This window comes from Opisthocomus hoazin, chromosome 6 (genome assembly GCF_030867145.1).
Source record: "Opisthocomus hoazin isolate bOpiHoa1 chromosome 6, bOpiHoa1.hap1, whole genome shotgun sequence".
Taxonomy (NCBI): domain Eukaryota; kingdom Metazoa; phylum Chordata; class Aves; order Opisthocomiformes; family Opisthocomidae; genus Opisthocomus; species Opisthocomus hoazin.
Genome location: NC_134419.1, coordinates 11,277,254 through 11,288,792, shown reverse-complemented (window position 1 = coordinate 11,288,792; position 11,539 = coordinate 11,277,254). Strand labels below are relative to the sequence as shown.

At 38.7% G+C, this 11,539-nt stretch overlaps 1 protein-coding gene across 6 annotated transcripts in view; it reads left to right on the top strand.

Moving 5' to 3' along the window:
- MAST2 (microtubule associated serine/threonine kinase 2) overlaps positions 1-11,539 on the top strand; it is a 205,324-nt gene that overhangs the window by 1,246 nt on the left and 192,539 nt on the right. The gene's annotated exons all lie outside the window — the stretch shown is intronic.

Below are 11,539 nucleotides of genomic sequence, written 5' to 3'. Positions count from 1 at the left end.
AGTATGAAAACCTGGGCTCTTTGACTTTTCTTGTCAAAAAGGTGCCTTAAGTTTACGTCATTGTTGCAGATGCACAGGTTTACTCTATTTCTTTTTTTTTTTTTTTCTACAGTTCCTTAGGTTTTTCTAGAAAAGCTGCATTATATTGCCTTCCGTTATGGCAGACTTGTATTTTGGCTTTGACTAATGGATATCTCTTGAATATAGATTTCTCAGACTGGGCTGTGGAAGAAGAAAACTCTATTTTTTTAAATTTTTTTCTTTTATTCTCAAGTGCCTTGTGAAGCCAGGTGGTTAAGAGGTTGCTGCTTCTGATGCTTGTCACTTCTTAAAACAACTGGAGAACACTAATGTCCTTATTCATGAAAAAAAAATCTAAAAGCAGAGAGGTGACATAGTTTCTTCCCAACTGTCTGTTAAAATAGTGGTTGGCAGAGCTATCCAATGCAATAGCATGGTGTCTGTTTTACTGTTTTGACATATTGTATATGATATTGACATGGAAATTAGAGGAAATTATTTCCATTCTTGGTAGCTGTGAACTAAACTTTTTGTAAATCATGCCTACAGAACATGCTACGTACTGTATAATGTATCAAACACTCAGGAAGCTTCACCAAAACAACATTAACCTTGCAAAACAGGAAAGGCTGCAAATTCAGAAATGCCAGTTTTTGATATGCACAAGGCTTTTTAATGGGATATACGGCCAGTTTGTTTTTAGCTTGGGTGCTCTGACTGAGACCTGATGTGACATGTAGGAGCAGATCTTTACGTGCAGGCAGGTATTCAGTGTGATGGAGTCTTTGAGGAGTTTTGCAGCTAAAGTTAAGAAGGCTTCTACTCAACCTGTGCGAGATGACCCCCCAAAGTTCAAAGGAGAACCTCTCGTCCCCTCTCCCCTTTTGTCTTCCATTTGAAGTGGTGGGAGTTTTGTAAATGTGGAGAGCAACTGGAATTAAATAGCTATGTTGGACAAATCTAATGTACAGGACAAGTCTACTCACGGCAATTCTGTCTTTAATATCAATAATTCAGTATTTCTTTAAATGTCAGGAGCTGATAGTGTGGATGTGATAGAAAGGGCCTTCTGAGATGCAAAGGACAGTGTGATACTCCATTTCCACTGATAAAGCTTGTAGCTTGACAAATATTTCCTTTGGGGCCACTTCTGATTTAAGTAGTCCTGTTGTTTCCAAGCCTGTGGTATGCTCTCAGCTGTACCAATGCAACAGTGTGCACAGCTGCAGGGAACCGTTCTGAGTTAAATTCAGATTTCACAGTTTGTTTGCCATACGTTTGCACAAGTTTGTGGTTGGGGGAGACTAAGCTACTCTAAGGTTGGAAAAAGTACTTATCAAAATGTGACTGTAGTAGTTAATCACTGTATTGACCTTTAATGTGCTGTGCTTATAGTTCTGACATGTACGTACAATTAATTTCACTTTTTTGTGAGTTACCCAAGAACATAAAAATGACTGTACTTGGTCACATTAAAGATCCCTCTAGCCCAGTATCCTGCCTCTCTGAGCTGCCAAAAGCAGATGCTTGGGGAAGAGTATAGTGTATATTAAGGAAATGCCTCTCCCAGCCTCCAGTAATTTGTGGCTCGCAGGTTTCCGGAACTAGAGGTGATATTTGTTTTTAGTGCCCCCAGTGGGTTTTTTCTCCTGTGAATTTGTCCAATCAGTATTTGAAGCCATGTATGCCTGTAGCATCCACAACATCCTGTGGCTGAGTGTTGTAAGCCCTAAACGCATTTTGTGTGGAAGAAACACTTCTTTTTGTTTGTTTTTGAACTTTCTACCTGCTTGTTTCATACCTTGTTTATTAATTCTTGTACTGGAGGAGGTGGGGAAGAAGAGAATCCATGTTTTTCTGTGAGGCTTATGGGTTGATAACTTTTTTTATTTACCATCCCTTGTTTGTGACTTTTTCTTGACTTTTTCAGAGGAGTTTTAGAAATAAGTGACTCCAGCCTTTTCATTGTCTTTGCTGTTTTGCCCGTTTTGCAGGTCTGTCCCCGACTGGAGATAGTGATGCAGGGATCAGAGGAACAGGCTTGGCGAACGATAACCAGGACTGGCTACAGTATTTAAGCATATGACACCCTGTAAACTTGTATGGCATATTAGGTTTTATTATTTAATCTTCTACCTGTGTTTTCTTGACAGCCTTTAAGCATTAGGTTGGCACTTCCATGGAACTGTCTATTATAACTCCCCAGTTACTCTTTTAAGTGGTAGTAGCTAGTTCAGAATTTGTCATTGTGTATATGAATTTAGCATTTTTTTTATTTACACTATGCATCACTTTACATTTATCTACATTTAATCTTATCTGCTATTTTACAGCCCACTTAAACAGTATCATTAAGGTCGTCTTCAGATCTTTGGCTGTTGCTTTTGCAACCTTCAATAGCTTTAAGCATTGTCAGCAAACTCTTGTCATGTAAGTGTTCAGCTCCTTTGCTAGATTTTGCTTTAAAACGTTGAAGGTATTGACCGCAGAACAGATCTTTGTGGGATTCTACTGGTGATCCTCCATTTTTTGGGAAAAAGGCCATTTGTTCCAACTTTTTATTTTCTGTCTGTTAATCGGTCATTAATTCGTAGTTGAATTGTCTTTCTTATCCCATGACAGTTTAGTTTCATTGAGTGAGGGCATCTTTGTCAAACACAGCCCACTTGGATTTCCTTTAAGTATCAGCTTAATCTTCGTATGTTCATTGACTGCATTGAAGGAGAAAAATGAAAGTTGAGATGAAAGTTACTGTTGCTTAGTAGTGACAGTCACCCTCATCCAGAGGCATATTATAAGCATTAGATTGTTTCCATGACACGCTTACATAATTAGTTTGAGACATTGTGATATTTATTGTGAAAGATTTCACATAGATCATAGCCAGTATTTGTCAGAGGTGCTTTTATTAGCATTTTCTACTTCAGGTAGAAGTCAAAGGTCAAAGTTATCATGTAAAGGCCTCTTCAGTGTCTGGAAGATATCAGTTAAGGGTGCTATGGTGGATGTATGAAAGACCATGGTTGGTATATAGAGAGTAGATAGCAAACAGCAGCTGACACTTTCCTGTAGTATTAAGCTAGAAGTCAGGCTTAAAAAGAGGTGGATCTTCACACAAAAGGTAATGCGTGTATGAATTTTTTTTTTTTTTTGCCAAAGGATGTAATGGATGCAAAAAGCATTCAGAATTGAAGTACTGGAGAAGGGATCTAGTGAAGATTATTAAATAGGCAGACTGCATCCACCTGAGGAAACCAGCTGAAATTAACTACCATCTAGGAGAACATTAGAATGCGGCAAATGTGTGATTCTTCCCTTTACTTGTCTGTAAGCAATGTCTTTGCTATTTTTATAGGGTTTTCCCATGAGGAGTGGGTATTAACCTGTCCCTAACAGATCTAAATCCTGTCTTCCTCTGAAAGCAGGGGGACATTACACAAATATGAGGAAAGCTGAAGTATTGTGGTAGATTTAGGGGGATGGAGGTTGAGAGTCAAAAGAGCAACGGTAGAGGACACTGAGCACCAAGTACCGTTGAACAGCGTTCTCTGCTCTAAAGGCATCCAGGGATCTAGTGGGTGCTGCCCAGTGGTGCTTTGTCTCGGAGAGGTGACGGGGTGAGGGAACAGAAACAGACCCCACCCTTATCAGCATTTTACCCTCACTTCTATCAAGCTTCCCTCTCCTCTTGCTATGGATGGGCAGGACCAGGAGAGGTTTCATGAGCAGATTCCATGACTTTGTGGTTTTGTAGGATAATAAAGAGATGAAAGGGAAGACAGTAGCAGAATCTCAACAAGCAATTCAAGGGGCTGGTAGAGGGACTGCAAGTTGTGGAGGCAGGATTTTAGGTTAGATGGACCCTTTGTCTTGTATAAAGTTTAACTTGGCTGCTGCTGACGAAGAGTTGGACTGAAATATTGCTAAACCTGGAGGCTCCCCTGCTGCATGTATGTTCATTGTATGGGAAATGTTCAGCTGATGCCAACGGGCAGGGTGCATACATAATATCAAGAAAGATGAAAAATCTCCTTAGTCCTGGTTAGTTCTGTGTTGGGGGAGCCCTTTCCATAGGGCAGTCAGTGCAGTAGACTATCTCCAGCTGTCAATTTTGGTGTGACTGAGGAAGGAAGATCTCGCGGGTTCCGCAGACAGTGCATTTTGTCATTGCTGCATTGGATAGAAAGTATTTCCTGAGCTTTGAACAAGGTAACTGACTTAACAATTGAATAATTTTGTTATAGTCGTTTGGAGCTGTGGTGCTACAAACTTTCTGAGAGTAGCAAAAGTATTGCTTTCTCTTCACCTGTCTTTGAAGCGTTGTAGATCTGTATGTCCCTAAACCGATACAGATTACTGTGGTCATCCAATGTGATTCCCATGCATGTACAGGCTGTGGAGCTTTCCTGAAAGATAAATTAAAACATTTCTCTTAAAAATTTATCTTAGCCCGAGATCATGGTGTGTCTGTCATCTCTTCTGGAGAGCTCTGCCAATGTTTAATTATTCCTGCAGTTAGGAAACTTAAGCCACATCTTGTTTCAAGGCTTGTTTTGTCTAGTGTCCAAATTTCAGCAGTGGAATATGCCTGTGCTAGCACAGACGGTAAAAATTCTCTACTATCTGATATCTTTTCCATGTATAAGTATTTGAAATGTAAAATCTAGCTTGAGCTGGAACAGAAGACAGTTCTTTTGCTTCATCTGGCTGAGTTCATTTGTACTTTGTACTTTCCCACCTGATTGTTCTTGGAGTGTGTGCACGAAAAATAGGTAGTATTCTGGCAGCAGCGTGGAATGGTGTGATCACAGACAAGGTTAATTCTCCACTGCTGTTTGATGCCTGTCTTTTTATGATTTTGAGGATTGTATTACTGCAGCTGGGTGTGTCTTATGAGAGGGAGTTTTGTAACATTATGCCTATGTGGATATTTCTACTTCATGTATTCAGGACATCATGCAAATTGGGCCAAGACTACTTATAAACGTTAGATTAGAAAGCTTATCCCCCTCTTTCATGCTGTCTTTATATATATATATATATATATATATATATTTTTTTTTTTTTTTTTTTTTGAAGGAATGGCAAAGGATCTTTTCCACTGTCTTCTCACCCTGTTCATTTCTTTGGAAAGCAGTCAGTGACCGGCAGGGAGAAACTGGCCAAACTCCAACGTGCTAGTCAGATTTGTTTTGCCCCCACAGCTGCAAAGCTGTTACCGTGCTTTCTTTGCTGCTTGGCAAGCTTGGAAATTAAAGAGATCTTTCTTTTTCTCCTGATCAGAACTTTTATGCTTGAAATATAATAAGCATTTTATCTTTTTTTTTTTTTTTCTTTTCCCCTTTAGGTGCCATCAGTGCTATTAAAGGCAGCCCCTCTGTTGTGGTGAGCCCTATACGTAGGCTGCATAAGAGTTGGGTTTTCTTTGGTTATTTCTACCGTGAGTCTTCCCTTTTGTTTGATGGGTGAAGAAGCATGTTTTGGAGTTCCGTTGGCATTTTGCTGCTGAACTTTCTCTATACCTCTGTCTCACAGGCTGCTAATCAGAGCTCTGTCACAGCTCCTCTTCTGCTCCCCCGGCCATGGACCCTATGGTTAACAGCTCACAACACTCAAAGATATTTCTTCTAACTTCATGTCAAAACCTACAAGCTGGGATCAAACTTAATCTGAAGATGATGGAAGTTTATTTCTAAAATTCAAGCAAATAGAATCAAATGGACATATCAATAGCAATGCAGATTGCATGTGCAATAAAGTGTAGTTTTAATATTCACATTACAAATTCCATAAAAGCCAATAGAGATTAATCATAGCCAAATATGTTCTAGATGACCCACAGAGGTCCCTTCCAACCCCTACTATTCTGTGATTCTGTGATAAGCATCATTACCCCTTCTTATCAAAGGAGGGATGGAGTGCTGCCGAGTTCTAGAGGATTAGGAACCGTGTACTTACGTAAATAGTTCTAGCTACCTGCTTTAGGATATTGTAGCAGTTTAGGGCTGATTTTAGGGCAATTCTGCCCTGTGTCTGTTGCATAAAAGGACCTAAAGAAAGTCTTAGGGAAGACATTGGTAAGGACTCTTAAAGTAGGAGCTGTGGATGTGACTTGCCATTGAAGACTTGGTTACTGTTTGTAGACCTCAGTCTTCCTTTTCCCATCTCCCTTTCTTTGTTGTTGGCTCACAGTTTAATTTGTTATGTTTATGCCCTGCTCTGTGGAGAAATAAGGGTAGTGAAGAAGCCAGAGCATAGCTGCGGACGAAGGAGCTGTTGCCTATGATGTGTATGGTTCTGTGTCTGTTTTCTTCTCTGTCCTTTTCCTGAGGAGGCAAGAAAAGAAGCCAGAAAGAACAAAGCTCTCCATGTCCTATAGGTATGTCTCGCTGCCTTCCATACGCTGATTCTTGTTGATGCCAGAGCTATTCCTGCTTCACCTCTTCATTAGCCATAGTTTTACCTTTCTGTGTTTTGATCGGGCAGCAACAGCAGCTGCTGGCAACATGTCGCTCTGAGTAGACTTGTGTGTTCATACTAAAGTCTAGAAGTGAGGGGGGAGCGACTGAAGAAAAGACTCATCTAAAAGCAGGCAAAGGCAAATAGAGTCAAGTGATCAATTCTGCAATGTGCTTGTTAGATAATAACAGAATTGAGCCAAAAGATTCATCTAGAAGCAGACAAAAGGGACGTAGAGTCAAGTGACCAGTTCTGCCATGGGCTTGTTAGATAATAGCAAAATAGAGCCAAAGGGTGTATGGCACTTCTCTGGCCTGGTACAATAAAAACATCACCTCTCTCAAAGTCGAATATTAATGGACAAACCTAATTTGTTTCAATTGATTTGTGTAAATCAGTAAGTAGGTAGGCATTACATCAGCAGCTCAGATGATTCAGCTCGCCCGTGTGAGATTTCAGTTTTCTGTCACAAGTGAAGAGTAAGAGCGAATATTGTGCATTAGCCAAATTGATTTAATATCTTGTGTATTAAAATAGCTGAGCAGGCAGTGGAGAGATTAAATATATAGGTGTTCATGTTGCTGATGATTTGCGTCTGAGTTCAGCAGTGTGCCCTGTATTTCTTGTCCAAAAGGGGTATAGAAGGAGCCCAAAGAAGTCTTCTACCAGAAGTGGCTGGATTTGTTGTGGAACTACTTGTCTTTATAATCATAATCAGTTATTAGCTTGAAGGGAAAAGCTGCTGCTACTTAGTATTTGTTACAGAGCACTTGAGGATAACAGTGGGATACTGTCCAAGGCTAGGATTAGGCATCTACAAAGCACTCAGAAAGACTCTGGATATATTCATGACTAGGCTTTGGGAAATGAAGTAATAGCCGTGTATGTTGTGTTGGAGGAATGGGTATCCGTTACTGACTTTACGCCTGGAAGTTGACTGACTTTTTGTGCCTGCTTGCAGTGCAAGGAACGCGAATGTTTTCCTGTGCCTGTCAAGGTACTTCTTAGAGTCTCTGAAAGAGGCAATTCTTTGTTTTTCTCTGATAGGTTATTGTCATTGCCAGAACTGCCTGTTGTGCTCCATGAGCCAATGTAGCTTTGGTGCTTGTAAGAAATACAGTGGATTATTATAGATAAGATGATAGGCATATATTTACAATAAAAGATTTTTCTTTTTCTCTCATTTAATTCTTATTCGTGGAAGTTGAGTAGCTGAAGCTAAGGAAGCAGTGAAGACCACCAGGTTAGTGAACTGTTTGAAACTAAAACAAATGTCACCCATCAAGACCTCGTTTCTCAAGAACCACAGTAGCTAAATAGGTCATGTAGAGTCTTGGCAATTTCATTTCCACATCAAATGGTGCTGTGCTGTAGTTAGTGTCTTTCTGTACTATGTAGTGCTATTTGAAGCCTGGTGAAAATGCTGCTCTTTGGAGGAAGAAGCTGAATCTGTGGTCACTCAAAACAACTTCTAGATTTTTGTAAGGGAGTACAAAAATCTGTTTCAGGTGAGGAATATGCACTTGATTTTGTGATGTCTTGGTAGATGTCACCCTTGGCTGTAGGAAATTGATGCTCTGCGATATCTCACTGTAGTAGAAAGATCTGAAGGCCTTGTTTGGTTTGTAATGAAGTGGCTCTGTTGTTACCTTTAAAACATGTTTTAAAGGTTTTTATTTCACTTGTTCCTCTAAGCTGTTTTTTGTGATAGTATATTATCTGACTTACAGCTTATGTCCCATGAACCGTAAATTTAGTAGTCTGTCAGAAATTATTTTTGAATGTTCTGTTGTTATAAATACACATTGCAGTGCGGTGAGGGAAGAGGGTTCAAGGCTGAAAAATCCATCAATAATGAAAAAAATCTAGCTGTCTAGCTTGTAATTTTTTTGCTATTTGGGATTGCTCGAGCATTAATGGAGGTCCATTATTTACATGGAAAATAGGATGCTGCTCTGTTTCTTTCCAGGAAAAAATCATGCCTTTGCTATTAGAACTGCATCATAAATATTTTCACTTTTTGTTATACATATAGTAAACAATTTAACAGTAAAATACTTTCTAAAACCTTTTAATTGGTCTGGATTTTCATGAGTGGAAAAGCAAGACAGTGCTTTAAGACATTCCACATACCTGTTTAAATTTCCAGAAGCAGACAGCACTGTTAAGGTTGGGCTGTGGGGAATATAAAAAATTTTAAAATGTAATTTCTGATTCAGTTTCAGTCCACACATATCTTCATGAACTGTCTATATATGAAGATTTTGTCTAATGTTTTTTACTACATAGTGTGACAAATAATGCACCATAAACATTTTCAACAGTACAATGCCAAAAGAAGTGATTTAACTACTTAACTGAATGACACTTGGATAACTTTTTTTTTTGTCATTTAGTGTGTCCTGCTGGTATTTCTGAAACTCATGTAGGTGTTTGACATCTCAGCTAATTCTGCTAATAGTAAAAATTCTAAACAATAGTTATAACAAGCCGAATTTCAGTGCACTTCCATTATCTGCACACTGTCCAAACATCCAGCCATCCATTCAAGCGAGCTGTCCAGTAACACTTAAATTTGTTGCTTATACGAGGCTACATTCTGCTAGCCCTAGTCTCTTGCAGTGACTGTGTGCTGTGTTATGGAAATCTGTTCAGTATACAGTATGTGTGTTTATCACTTTGATATGTTAGCTGCTAGCACATCATGGTTTTTTTTTTTTAAAGATTTTGTAGGTCCTGCCATCCCTTGTTGATTTTTCCCTATTGGGTTTGATGGGAGAGTTCACAGACCAGTTCGTCTTTCAGGACAGAAGAGAAAACACAGAATGGTTACAATGGTAAACAAATGCTGGCCTGCAGCATATAGAAAGCAGCTAAAGACTGAATTATGTGTACAGTTGGACCCAAACTGGAGACGCTTTGTCTACTTTCCTTAATCTAGCCGAACAAAAACTAAGTGCAAAAGGTACATCAACTAAGGAGTGAGGGGAATTCAGTGCTGTCTGTAGGATGAAAACTTGTGAAAACATTGTAGCTGCATTTCAGGAAGCTTGAAGATTTTTATGAAATGTAGTACTTGTCAGATTGATTAATTGATGCTCAAGCCTGTTCTTCTTTTATCCTTCAAATACACAGCTGTCATGCTTTGAGCTCAATAAGAATGATTAAAAAAAAAAAATAGTTTTCTAATACGCCTTCCTGGTACTCTCTATAATAAGCGGAACTTGATACTGCTGCCTATGTGTGCTTTTTTCGTGACACTGAGTAATACACGTGCAGAAGGACTGCATAAACACCTGAGTTGTACTCTACAAATGGTTCAAGCATGGTTCCGTGTTTCCAGCAAGGCTGTCTTCCTGTACATGTTGATTTCTAGTTATCCCAGCTTTGCTTCTTGTTGTATGAAGAGCATACAGCTTAAAATAATGAAATTGCTTTTCTCTGCACTTTCTTAAAATACAATTTGCTGTTACAAAGCACGTACACAAATTGGAAAAACTGCATAGATACCTTTGTCCTTTATGTGGCTTTCAGACCTTTCTGAGGAACCTTGTAGAAGACTCAAAAAATCCAACTTCATTGGTGCAAGGAAAGTGTTAAACTCTGGGAAAGACATAACTGGGAAAGAGAGTGTAATGGGGACTTGTGGAGCTACTTAGGTAAAAAAATGCACCAGTAGGCAGTGAGAGAATTGAATGTCTTGCATTGGCTTCTTGATGTTTGTTCTGTTAATCTCCTGGTAAATGTGTGTCCTCTGTTCACTGAAGACTAGTTGAGAGGGCTAGCAGCAGCTCCTCTTATGACTGTATTTGTTGCCATTTAAAATGGAAAGAGACCACAGTTTTATTTTAAAGAAGCCAATATAAGCCCCCAGAGCAAGGAACTGTCATCTCAAAAGATGAATGCTTAATAATGTAAAACAGGTTTATTAGTCACTAAAATCACACCATTTACTCTTTAGTGTATTTACAAGCTCTTTATTATCATAAAAATCACATTTTAATATGGAGCCTTAGAGAAGACCTTTAAAAAGAAATCAAGTGACCATGACTGATGTTAAGTGTTCTGGATAGCACTAGAAGACCAGAGAGTACAAATAAATAATTTATAGTTATCATTTTAGACTAAAGCATATAAATGAGTTGTATAGTTAATGTAGTGACTGTAGGCATTTAGTTATTTAAAAATTTAGGCATAGATGGATGCGGTGACGTATTAGTAGCAAATACATCTTTCTCTGTTTTATCAAATGACTTGCATTGGACATGTGCAGTGTGAAGATGGTGGAAAATACATGACCCTGAAAGTTAAATTATGCATTCAGTTAGTTATTTGAATGTTCTTTGACCTTTGCATTGATCCCTGTTTTTAGGACAGAGGAGAATCTGTTTACAACAGTGTGTTGCTAGTTTAGCAGACACTTTAGCAGAAGTGTCTGCTGACTGTAGTCTTTCAGTTTGAGCTTGAGGCGCAGTGATGTTCATAAACCTAACAGTTGGGCATTGTTTTTGTTCTCAAGCAGAAGGGAAGAAATACATGGCTTGTCCTTGAAAAAATTTTGTCTGTTGTTTCTTTGGGATGGAACTGGGCTATGCTGCTTGGTGAGGAGAAGCTTTTGTGCCGGACTACAGAGACTCTATTTCTTTGTGCAGACATTGATAAGAATTGTGAATTAGTTGATCTTTCTGTCTGCCATTTTATGTGATTTCTGTTAAGAAAAGCTAAGGTTTAAGAGTTTGTTGTGTTTCCAAAGGTTAACTTAATTTACTTTAGGTCTAAAGCCATTGATAATTTTATTTGCAGTCTTATAATCAAATGATAATTTTTTTCCCATTTCATATATACAGATCTACTGTTGAGTTTGAGGGAAAATTTGTTGTCAGGAAAACTTCACATAACTGCTTCTTATTTTTGCTGTATATTGATGTGCTTATCTCATTTGTGGTAGGAAGTGAGAAGATTCCAGATGGTTCACGGAGATAAAAATATTGATGACAAAGGACTTTAACTTTCACTGTCACAAACAAGAAAAAGTATTTAGTTTTTTTGCCTGCTGCAA